This window comes from Arvicola amphibius, chromosome 5 (assembly GCF_903992535.2).
Source record: "Arvicola amphibius chromosome 5, mArvAmp1.2, whole genome shotgun sequence".
Taxonomy (NCBI): Eukaryota; Metazoa; Chordata; class Mammalia; order Rodentia; family Cricetidae; genus Arvicola; species Arvicola amphibius.
In genome coordinates, this window is record NC_052051.1 from 88,624,724 (window position 1) to 88,641,539 (window position 16,816).

General features: G+C 43.4%; 1 pseudogene; it reads left to right on the forward strand.

Moving 5' to 3' along the window:
• LOC119815284 overlaps window positions 1-15,162 on the forward strand; it is a 68,060-nt pseudogene extending 52,898 nt beyond the window's left edge.
• The last annotated feature ends 1,654 nt before the right edge of the window (window positions 15,163-16,816 follow it).

Consider the following 16,816-nt stretch of genomic DNA (forward strand, 5'->3'; position numbering starts at 1 on the left):
AATGTTGCTCAGGCTGTTCTTGAACTTGCCATCCTCCTGACTCAGCTTTAAAGGGGGAATTCTCTGTTAACTTGTAACCTCCCCTAGTCCCATCCCTTCTAGCCTGTCTATGGCCCTCAGGACTGTCATGAGGGAGCCTGTCTCTGCATTTTGTATTGATCTGTGTGAGTCCTGACAGTGTTGCTAGCCCTGCACTTTCATCTGTGAACATCCTCTACCCTGCATACATACATCGATTGTCCTTCTCTCTCAGTACCAAAGAATGGAGAAACCAGTGTAAGAAGGGAGTCACATACTGATGGTTGCTGTTGAGTAGGAGGGACAGTGGCACTTGGTACCTTTAGTCACCATCAAGTGCCATTGGTTCTGATCTTGTTGACACCCAGTGGATCCTTCTGGGGTTAGGACAGGCATCTAACAGCTGTACCCCATGTGACCTCACCAATGGTTCAACATCAAAACCTTCTTCCTAGAGACAGGGTGGTGTGGGAGGTCCTTCTGCCTATGTGTTGCTTTTATTGGTTAATGAATAAAGAAACTGCCTTGGCCTGTTTATAGGACAGAACTTAGATAGGTGGGAAAAACTGGACTGAATGCTGGGAGAAGAAAGGCAGAGAGAGAGAGAGAGAGAGAGAGACCATGGAGCTGCCAGAGATGTGCTGCAACTTGCTGGTAGGCTATGACTTCGTGGTGATATACTGATTAATGGAGATGGGGTAAACTAAGATATAAGGATTATCCAATAAGAAGGTAGAGCTAATGGGTCAAGCAGTGATTTAATTAATACACTTTCTGTATGATTATTTCAGGGCTGAGTGGCCGGGAGCCAACAAGCAGCTCTCTTTCTCCAACAGCATGGATGTTCTGGGTATCTCCTGATAATCTGATCACATAGGATGAACTATGCACTGAGGGGCCTCTGGACCTTTGATCCCTCGAAAAGCCAAGCCTGATGACCAAGCAGTACCCACATGTGGAAAGTGAGAACTAGCTTCCTTGAGCTGCCTCTGATCTCTATGCATGCTCTGTAGCATGAATAAGTAAGTAGAAATTAAAAACAATAAAGAAAGGCAGGTAAATTGTGTTTATAATCCTGGTGCTAAAGAGGCAGAGACAGAAAGACCCTTGGGGCTCATGGCCAGGCAGTCTAGCCAGTGAGAGAGCCTGATTCAGAAGCCAAGGTGGAAAAGAGATCAAGGAAAACATGACATTGACTTCTGATCTCTACAAAGACTAATATGCATATACACAAATGTCGTGTGGTGTGGTTGTATGGTGGGCATGGTGCTGTGATAGCAAGGCATGAGCCACACACTGCCATGCCCTGTGGATGAACCTCACAGCTGCTGCAATGATGATGGGGAGATACCAGACTGAGAACTCGTTCTACTTCACTTCATGGGAAGGAGGTTTAAGAACAATGCAGTGATGGTGGTGACTGAAATCAGAGGAATGGCAATGGCTGGGGGAAGAGATCATCCGGGAGCCTCTGAGGAAACTCTGGGCATGGAGAGCTTGATGGCCTTCTCCAGGTGTAGATGAATGTGAGATGGCAGTTTTCATTTGTGGCTGAGAATGGAGCCTCAAGTCTCATGTGTGCTGGGCAAGTCTGCGACAGAGGATTCTCAGCCACAGCCTTGAGTCAGTGTTCACTCAGTGATGTTGCTCAGAGGATTTAGTACACCCCACAGCCACTGTCATTTCTATGTTACTATGGCAAAATACCTGACCTAAACAACTTAAGGGAAGAGATTTTCTTCTGTTCACAGTTTCAGTGCTGTCTGTTTTTGTTGGTAGGGAGGGCGTGGCATGGTCAGGAAGCAGAAGATGTTTGTGCTAGCTTCCTTTTTTATTTATCCAGACTTCATCCAGACTCCCAGAATGAGATGGTGTCTCTCACATTCAGGGCAGGTCTTCTGGCCTCAGTCAATCCTCTCTGGAAAATCCCACACTTGTACTCAAAGGTGTACTTCTCTGATCATTTTGGTGGCTCTTAATTAATGTTCCAGTCACTGCTACAACAGTATTTGTGTAGAACAGTTTAAAGGTGACTTTGAGATAGACGTATTTATAGGTACCCACAGAGCCTGTCCTTCTCTGAGAAAGGTCTAATCATCATACTCAATTCTGTCTATCTAATGTAGGCAGATTTTCTTTCCTGCCAGCCAGTTCTCAAATAACCACACAGGCTTATTATTAATTGCAAATCCTTGGCCAATAGCAATTGGCCAATAACAAGTCAGGGGCTCAGGGTTGTCACTAGCTAACTTTTACATTTTAAATTAACCCATATTTCTTATCTGCACTCTGTACATGGCTTGGTTCCTTTTCTCAGTACAGCAAGTTTATCTCCTACTTCCTCTGCTTCTCCTCATGACTCCCAATACTCCTCCTCTTCTTCCTCATGCTCTCTTTTTGTCTGCCAGTCCTGTCTAACCTCTACCAGTCCAGCTATTTGTCAGTCAGCTTCTTTATTAAATCAACCACAGTGACATATATTCACTATCTATATGTCTGTCTGTCTACCTACTATCTTAATTTTGTGGTTCTGGAAATAGAAACTAAAGTGTTAGACCAGTATCTTCCACTTATCCATGCTCCCCCCCACATCCCCTTGTATAATATTTCTATCCATACTATTCTCAATATATTAGTTAAATTCTCATGACTAATAAAAACTCAATGACCAAGACACCTCATCAAAGGAGGGTTTATTTGGGCTTACAGTTCCAGAAGGAGAAAAGTCCATCACCATCACATCTGGGAACCATGGACACAAATACCTTCTATGATGGCAGGAACTGCTGAGAGCTCACATCTTGAACAATACAAGATTCCCCATACAAGGCAGCAAATGGGGAATGGTACATGGCTTTTAAAACCTCAGATCTGGCCCCAGTGACATACTTCCTCCAGCAAGGCCATGCCTGCTAAACCTACCCAAATAGTGTCACCAGCTGGGGGCCAAGTCATACTTTTAAGCCCGTGAGGCACATTTTCATTCAAACCACCTTAGTCAGTATACATTTCTTTTGTAATGTTAAAAACAGGGCCAATGAGATGTCTCAGCAGATAGGACTAGCTCAGCTCTTGCTGCACAAACCTGATTCTCACATCCCAAGATGGAAAGAGAGAACTGACTACCTCTCTGACCTCCACACATGCATTCTGGCATGGGCATGCATATATACTGCTCATACATACACCATGCACACATACACAAACTCATCAACATTATCATATAAGATTTAAAGTTAAATAATGACAAGTGCTTTTCCTAAGAAACTTGTGTAATAGGTGAAACTGCATAATTCAGCTAGGCTGGAACATGGTTGCTGTTTGGTGTTTGCTGTTTGAATGCTTATTTGGTGTTCATGGCAACTGCTGGGCACACTGCCGAGGTGTGCTGTGACGAAACACCATGACAAAAAGCAACTTGAGAAGGAAGGGGTTAATTGCACTTACCATTCCATATGACATTTCATCATTAAAAGCAGAGAGGACAGGGACTCAAGCAGGGCAGGAACCTGGAGGCAGGAGGTGATGCAGAGGCCATAGAGGGTAATGCTTACTGGCTTGTTCCCCATGACTTTCTCATTCTGCTTTGTTTTAGAACCCAGGACATCAGCCCAGGGATACTTCCTCCACCTCCCCTCCCCCTGCCTCCACAGTAGACTGGGCCCTCCCATCAATCATTAATTAAGAAAATGTCCTAAAGGAGTCATTTTCTCAACTGAGGTTCCATCCTCTCATATGACTTTAGCTTGTGTGAAACTAACATAAAACTAGCCAGCACACCTATATAGTTTTTATAAGGGTTGATGTCTTTGTAGTCTTTTTTTTCCATCCTGTTTGGCATTTTCGGAAAATAAGCAACTCCTGTCTCCTTTCCTCTCAGTGGAGTCACTCCTGTCCCTTCTTGACTTGGCCCCTATTCCTTGTACCTGGCCCTGCCTCCTGCTGACCTGTGCTTGTCACCCTATAGAATGAAGATCATTGTCAATTCCTTTCTGTGTCCCCATCCCAGTCAGCTAGGAGCAGGAGAGGTGGCCCTCCCCAAAGAAGAGCACATTAATTGGGTGTCCAGTGCCAAAGTGTCAGCCCTGAAAACATACATTTGGACTCACAGGTTGTATCTAGGAATGTATATATGTTTACACACACTTACAGACATGCAGTAATGATGAGGGAAAGAAGAGACCATGAATTGAAGGAGAATAGGGATGGGCGTATGGGAAGGCATGGAGTTGTCATGTGTGTGAAACTGCTGACATAGGCAGTTGCTCCTGGTTTAGTGGCATGCACAGGGTTCCATGCTTGACATGTATGTGTGAGAGACATGTGCAATGAATTTGCATATGACCATGTGAGACTCACAAAGAAGAACCAGTAGCTCTTACCTGCTGTCCTCACAGTCTACTGTGCAAAATGGCTTTAGTGTTGCTATTATACAGAAGAAACCAAGACTAAGAGATCTCAGTGACCTGGCCTGGATTTCTGTGTTAGTAGCAAATGAAGACTAAAGAGGTCTGCCAGTCACAAAGCGTCTTTCTGAACCTGTACTGTTGGGGGAGGAAAGCCCCAAACATTTAGAGTTTCTGAGAGGCCAAGCAGTCTGGAAGTCATTTCATCCTGCTCTTGCCTAGGCATGGACCCAAAGAGGAGGCCACTTTTACCTCTTTTTCTTCACACAAGAGCAAGAAAGAGCACTGCCTAGGTTTATAGGTGGCAGACAGGCGATATGCATCCGAGTAACTGTGGCTACTGTCACTGACATTACTGTCCCACAGTTCACCAGGAAAGCAGCCCATCTCCGGGATTTTGATCTCTGGAGGTGTCAGCCATGTCTAGCTTCTCCCAGAATATCCCAGGAGGATGGCACGATGGGCTAGCATTGATTCTGTGCCTCTCTCTCCCACGGAGGTTCTATGTGGCTTCCTCCAGACAGCTGAAGCGCCTCGAGTCTGTTAGCCATTCCCCTGTGTACTCACACTTCAATGAGACCTTGCTGGGGATCAGTGTCATCCATGCCTTTGAGGAGCAGGAGCGCTTCATTCGCCAGAGTGACCTAAAAGTGGATGAGAACCAGAAGGCCTATTACCACAGCATTGTGGCCAACAGGTGGGTGCAGTGGTCAGTAGGATAGAAGAAGCCAGCTGAGTGCCAGTCCCTCAGCCTCTGTTTCTTCTGGAAGACAAATGGAAACAGTGGGGCCATTCCACATGCACAGCAGCATGGTGGCACATGCCTGAAGGAACATTACCATGAGTCTGAGGTTCTCTGGCGAATTACAGGCCAGCTAGACTATAGAATGAGACTTTGTCTCAAAAATAAAGCTGCCTGGGTGATGTGGGAGGGTCTTCTGTTTGAGTTGATTTCAGTGGTTAATACAGAAACTGCCTGGCTCATTTGATTGGCCAGCCCTTAGGTGGGCAGAGTAGACAGAACAGAATGCTGGGAAGGGGAGTTAATAAATCGCCATGCCTCACCTCTCTGGGGCAGATTGCCGTGCCTCTCCTCAGGGAGAGAGATGCGATGAAGCCAGCCGCCAGGTCAGACATGCTGAATATTTCCTGGTAAGACACCGCTCATGGTGTTACACAGATAATTAGATATGGGTTAGTCAAGATGTGAGTAAGAGGCTGAAATTAATGGGCCAGGCAGTGTTTAAAAGAATACAGTTTCTGTGTAATTATTTTTGGGCATAGGGTGGCAAGAAGCCGGCCCACAGCTCCACACTACAGAATGGTGCCCACATGGACAACTGAATCCACAGAAAGCTTGAGAAAGCTTGGGAAGGAATAGAGTAAAGCATGGCTTCTTGGTAGCAGCAATTTTTCGGGTCTGAACATGTGCTTTTCGGTTTTCAGCTGTAGCAGGAAAAAAGTTGTGCTGTTTTAAAATGCCGGCTTTCTGAGCCATCCTGCCAGGGCAAACTCTGACTCTTTGAAGCAGGCGCTCCTGACTATGGAGCTTTTGATTGTTTCACACTGTTGCAGCTTGCTTGCTGGCAGGGACCTTGAAATGCCACAGAGTTGTGGTAATAAAAATGGCTCTAGCAAGTACCTCTGCCATAAGGCTGGAAAGCTAAGGAATGAGATGGATCTAGCTGGCAAATCCATGGCTTGAATCCTACCCATATTGCTCAGGAATTTAAAGGCTCATGTGGTCAGAAAAAGAGAGAGATACAGTAAAGAAAGATTCAAAGTTGAAGAAAACCTCTAAATGATTTAAAGTGTGTTAAAATATATGCAGGCTAAAGATTAAAGTTCTTATGGTAAAAAATGAAGAAAGAAAGGAGTTGGGTGTGGTAGTAAACACCTTTAAACCCAACACTTGGGAGGCAAGGTAAATTGACCTTTTCAAGGGGCAGAGGTAGATTGACCTCTGTGACTTCAAGGTGTGACAGCATACACCTTTAATCCCAGTGCCTGGGAGGCAGAGACAGACAGATTTCTGTGAGTTCAAAGTGTTGTAGCACACACCTTTAATCCCAGGCTGAGACAGTGGATCTCTGTGAGTTCAAGGATAGCCTGGTCTAAATAAAAGTAAAAGGAAACGAAATAGAGGTTAAAATAAAGTCGTATAAGATGGAAAATACACAGAGAATCTTGATACTGTATACTATTATGCTCTCTTTGAATTGTTTGAATGCTGAGGAAGGAGCAACAGCTGCTAAAAGATATTTGTTTATAAATGCTGCTGAACTAATCCAAGATAGATATTTTGAAAATACCTTGACTTCAGAATTTGGATCTAAGGATATAATACTTTGGAAAAGAGATTCTTCTTTTATTTTTACAGAAAATGAGACCCTATGGATTGCTTCTATCCCAGTATGGTATGATAGACCACGCCCTCCTGAAAGGTTGCTGTGAACACCTTCAGAAAATTACTTCACCCAACTGATGACTGAGATGAACCTGGCACACAGATTACACCATGAAAGATCTGATTAACAGTGCCCCCATTCAGCATGAAGCAATTTGGAGAGAAATAACTGCGCCCATATTCCCAAATATTGTTTATAAGTGTTTTTTTACATTTAAAGGGGGAGATGATATAGATATGAATAATTTACATTGGTATAAATTTTGCCTTATTGATAGAAATTTAAGGTCTATTTTGTTATATGTATATGTATTTCTGATCTTGATTAAGGTATTATGATTGTGTAATTCATTTAAAAATGTAATGTATAATTAAGAAATATAGGTTGTTAATGGATAATCATCAATAATAGTAAAGCTTATAGTAATGTTAGTTAGATTTTCTAGATATATAGAGATATATTTAAGTTAAATAGGCATTCTTCATATCTTTCAAAGACTATAGAATATGGCATTTTAAATGTTTTAATAACTTAGGGCTTTTCATGACAATGAGACATGTCTGCTCCTGGCAGCACCAATCTACTTCAAGAAGATGATGGGTGGGCATTGAAGAGGATCCTTATAGAGTTTGATAGCCATTTGGGCAAGAAACTGCTCTTGCCTGGACTATTGCATAAACTGGACATAGAGAACCCTCAGAGAGAGGACTGCTGAACTTGCCTAAAAGTGAGATGATCTTTCGGGGTTCCTGATTCATGAAAGAGTCTTTGAGACATTCTGCAGGACACAGCAGATACTGGCTGAACTGCCTTTGAAATTTCCTGCTTCATGGAAAAGTCTTCTGGATACTATGGGCCTGTAGGCTGAAGATGGATGCCCCAACAGTACAAAAGAACTTTGGGTGACTGTCCAGGCAGGAAGATGTCTCTGTCATTTCTAGAGTTTTGGAAGTAGCTTACTTCTTGTTCACCTAGATAATATTATATCCTTCTGGAGTCTTTGATGAAGCTGAAGAATAGATAGTTATAGTTTTCCTTATGTATGATAAAAGATAAGATATATATAAATACTGTATCTGTAATTCTTACTTGATAACTGTTTTGTTATATGTAATTTTGCTATGTTAAAGTTAAAGCCTTCTTTTTTGTTTAAACAGAAAAAGGGGAAATGATGTGGGAGGGTCTTCTGTTTGAGTTGATTTCATTGGTTAATACAGAAACTGCCTGGCTCATTTGATTGGCCAGCCCTTAGGTGGGCGGAGTATACAGAACAGAATGCTGGGAAGGGAAGTTAATCGCCATGCCTCACCTCTCTGGGGCAGACTGCCATGCCTCTCCTCAGGGAGAGAGATGCGATGAAGCCAGCCGCCAGGTCAGACATGCTGAATATTTCCTGGTAAGACACCGCTCATGGTGTAACACAGATAATTAGATATGGGTTAGTCAAGATGTGAGTAAGAGGCTGAAATTAATGGGCCAGGCAGTGTTTAAAAGAATACAGTTTCCATGTAATTATTTTGGGGCATAGGGCAGTGGGAAGCCGGCCCACAGCTCCACACTACACCTGGGGGCTGGAGAACTGGGCTGGTGGCTGATATTGCTTACTGTGAAAGCATGAGAACCCACATTTTTGTTCTTAGCATTATGGGGTGCAGGTGGGGGTGGTCCTAAGAGCTCAGTGTCCAACTTTGGAAAGAGCATCTTGTTTCTTCCTCACATTGAGGTTCATCTCTTGCCAAGGGACTGACTTTCTTTACTTATTTTTTTCTAAGTAGAAGGAACTTTTATTTTTTTGTTTTTTTTTAAATTTTTTTCCATTCAATTATTTACACTTCCTTCCCTCCTCCCAATTCCCTCCCACCCCCCACACCTCCTCTTCCCTTTCCCACACTGCTTGAGAAAGGGCAGGGAATCCTGCCCTGTGGGAAGTCCAAGGCCCCTTTCCCTACATCCAGGCCTAGGGAGCTGTGCATCCAAATAGACTAGGGTCCCAAAAAACCAGAACATGCCATAAAAACAAGTCCCAGTGCTTTTATCAATGGCTTCTCAGTCAACCCCCATTGTCAGCCACATTCAGAGAGTCAGGTTTGATCACATGCTCATTTAGTCCCGATCCAGCTGCATTTGGTGAGCTCCCATTAGAACAGGCACACTGTCTCAGTGGGTGGACCAACCCCTCACGGTCCTGACTTCCTCGCTCATCCTCCCCCTCCTCTGCTCTTCAATTGGACCTTGGGAGCTCAGTCTGTTGCTCTAATGAGGGTCTCTGTCTCTATCTCCATCTTTCACCAGACAAAGATTCTATGGTGATAATCATATTCGAGATAATCATTAGCGTGATAGTGGGGCAAGGACAGTTCAGGCACCCTCTGCTCTGCTGCCCAAGGACCTAGCTTGTGGACACCTGGGATCCCCTCTAGATCCAAGTCTCTTGCCAACCCTAAAATGGATCCCTTATTGTAGGTATCTTCTTCCCTGCTCCTATATCCACCCTTCCCCCATCTCCACCCTCCCACTCCCCCAAGCTCTTGCCAGACCTTCCCTTCTCCCTTCCCTCTCCCCTTCTCCCCTTCCACCAAACTCACCCCCACCCCTGCCCCCACCCCCATGCTCACAGCTTTTGTCCTGCAATCTTGTTTGCTTCCAATTTCAAGGAGGATCTATATATGGTTTTCCTTGGGTTTACCTTGTTATTTGGCTTCTCTGGGCTTGTGAACTATGGGTTTAAGGACCTTGGTTTATGACTAGAGTCCACAAATGAATTAGTTCATACCATATTCACCTTTTGAGGTCTGGGTTATCTCACTCAGGATAGTGTTTTCTATTTCCATCCATTTGCATGCAAAATTCAAGATGTCATTTTTTTTTTTACCACTGAGTAGTACTCTAATGTACTACTTTCTTTATCCATTCTTCCATTGATGGGCATCTAGGTTGTTTCCAGGTTCTGGTTATTACAAATAATGCTGCTATGAACATAGTTGAACAAATGCTTTTGTAGTATGTTTGGGCATCTCTTGGGTATATTCCCAAGAGTGGTATTGCTGGATCCTAAGGTAGGTTGATTCCAATTTCCTGAGAAACTGCCACACTGATTTCCAAAGTGGTTGCACAAGTTTGCATTCCCATCAGCAATGGATGAGTGTTCCCCTTACACCACATCCTCTCCAGCAAAGGCTATCATTAGTGTTTTTTGTTTTAGCCATTCTGACAGGTGTAAGATGGTATCTCAAAGTTGTTTTGATTTGCATTTCCCTGATTGCAAAAGAAGTTGAACATGACCTTAAGTGTCTCTTGGCCATTTGGACTTCTTCTGTTGAAAATTCTCTGTTCAGTTCAGTGCCCTATTTTTAATTGGGTTAATTTAGAATTTTAAAGTCTAGTTTCTTGAGTTCTTTATATATTCTGGAGATCAGACCTTTGTCTGATGCGGGGTTGGTGAAGATCTTCTCCCATTCAGTAGGATGCCTTTTTGTCTTAATGACACTGGAGCACTGGGATTAATTACGAACAGGAAAATCACCCAGTTTTAAAATATTTTCCAGTTTCCCATATGACTTATCTTTCTGTCTTCCTTTCTTTTCTCTCTTCTCTCTTTCCACTCTTCCTCCCTCCCTCCCTTCCTCCCTCCCTCCCTCCCTTCCTCCCTCTTCTTTCTTCCCCCCTTCCTTTCCCTTCTTCCTTTTCTTCCCATCTCTCTTTCTTCCATCCACAGTGCCGAGGTCAGTAGAAAACTCTGTAGAATCATTTCTCTTGTTGCATTTTTACATAGCCCTGGAGGGTGGAACTCAGGTTTCAGGCTTGCTCAACAAGTGCTTTGTCCACAGAGCCACCTCACAGCTCTTGACTGCTTTCTGACAACTTGTGTGGACCATGTGTTACCTTGAAAGGTGTGATCCCTAAGAGATGCAGTGTGTCCACTCTGGTGATGGCTCTGTAGGTCACTCATTTCTGTATCTGTGGAATGATGTGATGTATACTTAATGAAAATGAAGCCATGCTTTTCCCAAGAGACCCCACATAGCTCTCTCCATTGGCAGATAACTTCCTACTTGAACTGGATGGTTCGAATGTCCTCTGAGATGCAGACCAACATTGTGGCCATGGAGAGACTCAAAGAGTATTCTGAAACAGAGGAGGAGGTAAGGCAGGATCCAGTTTGGCCCCTTGGCCTTGGCCTTCCAGACACGCTTGGGTGTCCTCTGACTACTCAGAGGGTGAACTATGTGCCTGCCAGGCCCTCTTGGGCTTTTCCTGTCTGTTTCTTTTTTTTGAGACAGCCCTAGCTGTCCTGGAAGTAGCTCTTGTAGACCACACTGGCCTTGAATTCACAGAGATCCACCTGCCTCTGCCTCCCAAGTGCTGGGATTAAAGTGTGCACCACCACCGCCCAGCTTTCCTATCTGTTTTTAACACTTATTAAGAATCACCTTGTTTTAGAGGAAAATATCCCTTAGTAAGTTACACATTAGTAATTACACAGTTATCCTGGGGAAAAAAAGGAAACAATGTGGACAATTTTTCTCATAAGTTGAGGAATTAAGCAGAAATGAATTGATTAGAAGTGCTAGACGGGGGCTGAGAAAATAGCTCAGTGGGTGAAGAGTTCAGATCCCCAGAGCCCACATAAAAGACTGTTTTTGACAGCTTGAACTTGCCAATTTCTCTTATCTCTCTTCTTGTGATCCAGGCTTCCTGGCAAATCCAGGAGACAGCTCCACCCAGCACCTGGCCCCATTTGGGCCATGTAGAGTTCTGGGACTACTGCTTGAGGTATTGAAAGGACTTGGACTTGGTTCTCAAGAACATAAATGTCACCATCGAGGGTGGAGAAAAGGTGGGTTGCACCATTCTCCATTCCCATTGATTTAGGCTCCAGCATGAACTCTCCACATCAACCTGCTCACACTGTGGGATTGAGGTGCTTTAACAGGGAGCAGTCATGGGAATAAAAGATGCTGAGTGTATTCAACAGGTGGCACAGTGAGCCACTGAAGGACGAGACTCCCATACATGCAGATATGTTTTTAGAAAACTTTTGCGTGAACTATAAATACTAAAAAAAAAAAAAATCTGTGATCCATAAAATGCTCCCTCTGCTTTTCTTGTATGGTTGGAACATGTAGCAGTTCTGCCCACCCCCTGCAGGTCTGTCTAGAAGAATCTAGCCCTCCAGCTCACCCCAGCTCCTCCTGTGTGTCCCTTTACTGGAGTTTGTAAACACTAGAGTAATGGAGTGACACTACCATCCCAGGACAGCTTATAGGGACATATAGCTCCAAGCTCTTCCTCGAAGGCATTCCAGACCATGACCCATAGAACTTTCTCAGACACTTGGTCAGGGATCACCCTAGGCATTTGCATACTGTAATATTGAATCGTTAAATTGTCCATCCACATATGACCAGGTGTTCTGTTTCCATGAGGTAAATCTCTGAGTCTTATGGGCATTCATGCATGGGTGCTGAGCATTCATGCATGTGTTACAGGCACTCATGCATGGGTGCTGAGCTGTGATAACTGTGGAGGAGCCTATCTCAAGCCCAGATGTAAAAGAGAGGAGAAAGACCTGTCATTGGACATTGGTAATGTTAGCCATTGACCAGTAACTGGGGTACCCAGGCTGTATCAGAGAATTTCAGAAGCTTTTCTTAAATCTGAGGTATAGTCATGGCTCCAGGAAGGAATTCCCATCATAGGAGAGAGGGACCATGTGAGAATCCAGGAAGCACCTCATTATTTTTGGACTCTCTCTAATTGAACATAGCACAACTAAACATTCCTCTATCTGCACTCTATCCCTTTGAGCATCTCTTATGACTTAGGAAAAGTCCTTAGCTTCTGTGAAGCAAAGGGCATCTTTTCCAACCTTTTGTCAAAGTAGCCCCTGAAGGTGGATCTTGGAGAAGCTGGGGGTAAGCACCGTAGTGGAAGCTAGATCAACCAGATGACTACGGCTCTGACACAGCCACCTGCTGGGAGAAACTTGAGTCTGTAGCATTCCCACATCAGCACAGCCTCTTCCTGTTCTGCAGGTTGGTATTGTGGGCTGTATGGGAGCTGGGAAGTCATCACTCATCCTGGGTTTGTTCCAAGTCTGCAGAAGGGGAGATTATCATCGATGGGGTGAACATTGCTAAGACTGGCCTGCACAACCTGTGATTCAAGGTCACTATTATCCCCCAGGTGGGCAAGGCTGGTGGGTCCTGCACACACTGAAGCCACACCCTCTGTATTCATAGACTTGGCCAACTGTAGATGGAGAATGGTATTTTTGCATTCATGTATTTATTGGGAGGAGGAGAACAGACCATGCGTGTGAAGGTGAGGACAATCTGCAGGAGTCAGTTCTCTCCTCTACACGTGTATTCTGAGGATCAAATTCAAGGCCATCAGGCTTGGTTGCATGTAGCTTTGGTTGCTAAACCCATGATTAGTTTTTCTTTTTCCAGATTTAGCATCTGCACTTAATATCATACATAGACTTTTACCCCCAAATGATGGTCAGCTATTTTCCTAGTATTTCTTGGTATTAGATAGTACATGGCTGTATATAGGAACTGAGTACTTTATGTGAAAATGCTATACTGTTTCATACAAAAAACCAGAGCATCTGAGGATTTTGGTGATAACACTGTCTTCTCTGCCAGTTGCAGGAGTCAGTGTGTTAATCTCTAACACTTCTGGATCTATGCTACAGATTAGAATTTTCTAAACCATTCCCTGTGGGCAAGAGTTCCCTAATGCATTTCTTGTGGTTTTTGTGATTTTTCCTTGTTTCTCTGAGTCTTTCCTACAGGTGGGGTTGAGTGAGAACATTAGTTACATTTCTGTTGCTGTGATGAAATAGCACCACTAAAAGCACGTAGAGAATTGGTATATTGAAAATTTGGAGAAGTTTTGAAAAAAAAGTTTTGGTCTGGTTTACACAGGGTTTTCCAGACATTTTCTGTTATAGACATCCCACAGAGTTCATATTCTGGAGGGACCGTGAGATCTCTTCCTGTTCTGGTGTGAACATCTCATATCTTATATCTGTGAGTTTTCCTTGTTAAATGTGGTGTGATTGTCATATGCTGTTAGTTACTTTTTTGATAGTTGTGCAAGAATTCTTGATGGAGTCATTTTCAGGGAAGAGAGGTTCATAGTATCACAGGCTTGCTGTCCATCATAGTGGGGAAAGCATGGTCATACAGTAGGTATGTGTGGTGGTGACATCAAGCAACTAGGAAGCAGGGAGTGAGCCAGTATCAGAGCCAAGCCTAACCTTCAGAGGTCTATCCCCAGAAACCTGCTTTTTTTTCAGACAGGCTCAACCTCTCTAAAAGCTCCACAACATCCCAAAATGACTCCACCAACCAGGGAACCTTCTAGATTCAGACCCTCATACATGCTATCTGCTGTTCTTTCACAGGATCCTGTTCCCCCCCCCCCCCCTCGGGTTCTCTCCGCATGAACCTGGACCCTTTCAGTCAGTATTCTGATGAAGTCTGGATGGCCCTGGAGCTTGCTCACCTGAAAGGCTTTGTGTCAGCTTTGCCTGACAAGCTGAATCATGAGTGTGCAGGAGGTGGAGAGAACCTGAGGTAGGTAGGCAGGCAGGGGCCAGTGTGTGAAGATTCTTTCCTCTTGCCATTGTGCTAGCTTCAGTTACTCATCACCAGGGCATCCAGCCTCCATTCTGCTTCAGTCAGTGGTCAGTCAATGGCTGTGCTGCTGACCTTGACTGGGCTCATTCATGAGGAAAGGAAGGAGGTGCAGCTGACTGTTGGCTGATCTACTTGGCCTCAGTGGGATCAGTGCATCTGTTTTTCATCCTCCAGCAGACTTGTCCAGGCATGCTGTCATGGTGAAGGCAGATGTATAAGGGTGAATATGATCAGTGTCCATTCCCATGTTAGGCCTCTCCTGACCATTCATTGGCCAGCATCCCGTTGACTAAAGCCAGGCTCATAGCTGAGCCCAGCCAGTGCTGAGTCTGTGGCAGGTCATGGATAGTGAGCCACCTTTGTTATCCACTCTGTCACCCACACCAGAATGGCCTGATACTTTGTGAATATCACCTCTGAGCCTTTTGTTGGGAATGATTCTAAGCCCATTTCCTGCTCACATGGAAGTATAGCATGATTGATTAGTAATGTCTGTCACAGGCATGGACATTGCTCTCCTGCCTAAAACCCACCCCCAGACTGTGTGCTAGCCTTCTCCCCCCCAAGCCTGGTTCAGGATCAGGGTAGTTTGAGCCCTTGTCTCTGAGATTTTTCTCCCTTCTTAGTGTTGGCCAGCACTAGCTTGTGTGCCTGGCCCGGGCTGTCATTTTGTCTCGTTGACCATGTCCTTTGCTTTCCAGAAGCTTTTCAGTTTCAGGTCTCATTTATTAATTGTTTCTCTCAGTTTCTGTGCTGTGGGGGTTCTATTTATGAATTTGTGCCCTGTGTCAATGCATTCAACTGTACTTCCCACTTTCTCTTCTATAAGGTTCAGGGTGGCTGGCTTTATGTTGAGAGGTCTTTGATCCATTTGGTCTTGAGTTTTGTGCATGGTGATAGATATGGGTCTATTTTCATTCTTCTACATGTCGATATCCCAAGAGCATGGGAGATCTTTCCACTTTCTGGTGTCTTCTTCAGTTTCTTTCTCCAAAGATTTAAAGTTCTTGTCATACAAGTCTTCCACACATTTGGTTATAGTTACTCTGAGATATTTTATGCCATTTGTGGCTCTTGTAAAGGGTGTTGATTCTCTGATTTCTTCCTCAGCCCTTTTATCATCTGTGTACAGGAGGGCTACTGATTTTTTTTGATCCTACTACATTACTGAAAGTGTTTATGAGTTGTAGAAGTTCCTTGGTAGAATTTTTGGGATCACTTATGTAAACTATCATATCAGCAGCAAACAGTGAGAGTTTGACTTCTTCTTTTCCAATTAGTATCTTTTGATCTTTCTTTGGTGTCTTATTGCCCTAGCTAGGACCTCAAGAACTATACTGAATAGATATGGAGAGAGTGGACAACCTTGTCTTGTTCCTGATTTCAGTGGAATTGTGGGAGTTTTTCTCCATTTAGTTTGATGTTGGCTGTTGGCTTGCTGTATATTGTCTTTATTATGTTTAGGTATGTTCCTTGTATCTCTGCTCTCTGTAAGTCCTTTATAATGAAGGGATGTTGTATTTTGTCAAAATCTTTTTTAGCATCTAATTAGATGATCATGTGGTTTTTATTTTTCAGCTTGTTTATATGGTGGATTATGTTGACAGATTTTCATGTGTTGAACCATTCCTACATCTGTGGGATTAAGCTGACTTGGTCATGGTGAATGATGGTTCTGATGTGTTCTTGGATTCAATTTGCTAATATTTTATTTAGTATTTTTGCATCAATGTTCATGAATGAGATTGGTCTGTTATTATCTTTCTTAGTAATGTCTTTCCATGGTTTGGATATCAGGGTAATTATAACCTCATAAAAAGAGTTTGGCAATGTTCCCTCTGTTTCTATTCTGTGGAATAATTTGAGGAGTATTGGTATTAGTTCATCTTTGAAAGTCTTGTAAAATTTTGAGCTGAAACCATCTGGTCCTGGGCTTTTTTTGGTTGGGAGATTTTTGATGATTGTTTCTATTCCTTTAGCAGTTATAGGTCTGTTTAGTTTGTTTATCTGGTCTTGATTTAATTTTGGTAAATGATATTTATCCAGGAAGTTGTCCATTTCCTTTAAGTTTTTCAATTTTGTGGAATACGGGTTTTCAAAATATGACCAGTTGATTCTCTGTATTTTCTCCATGTCTGTTGCTATGTCCCCCTTTTCATTTCTAATTTTGTTAATTTGGATATTGTTTCTCTGCTTTTTGGTTATTTTGGTTAGTTTGGATAAAGGTTTGTCTATTTTGTTGATTTTCTTGAAGAACCAACTCTTTGTCTCATTGATTCTTTGTATTGTTTTTTTGTTACTATTTTGTTGCTCTCAATTTGATTATTTCTGAACA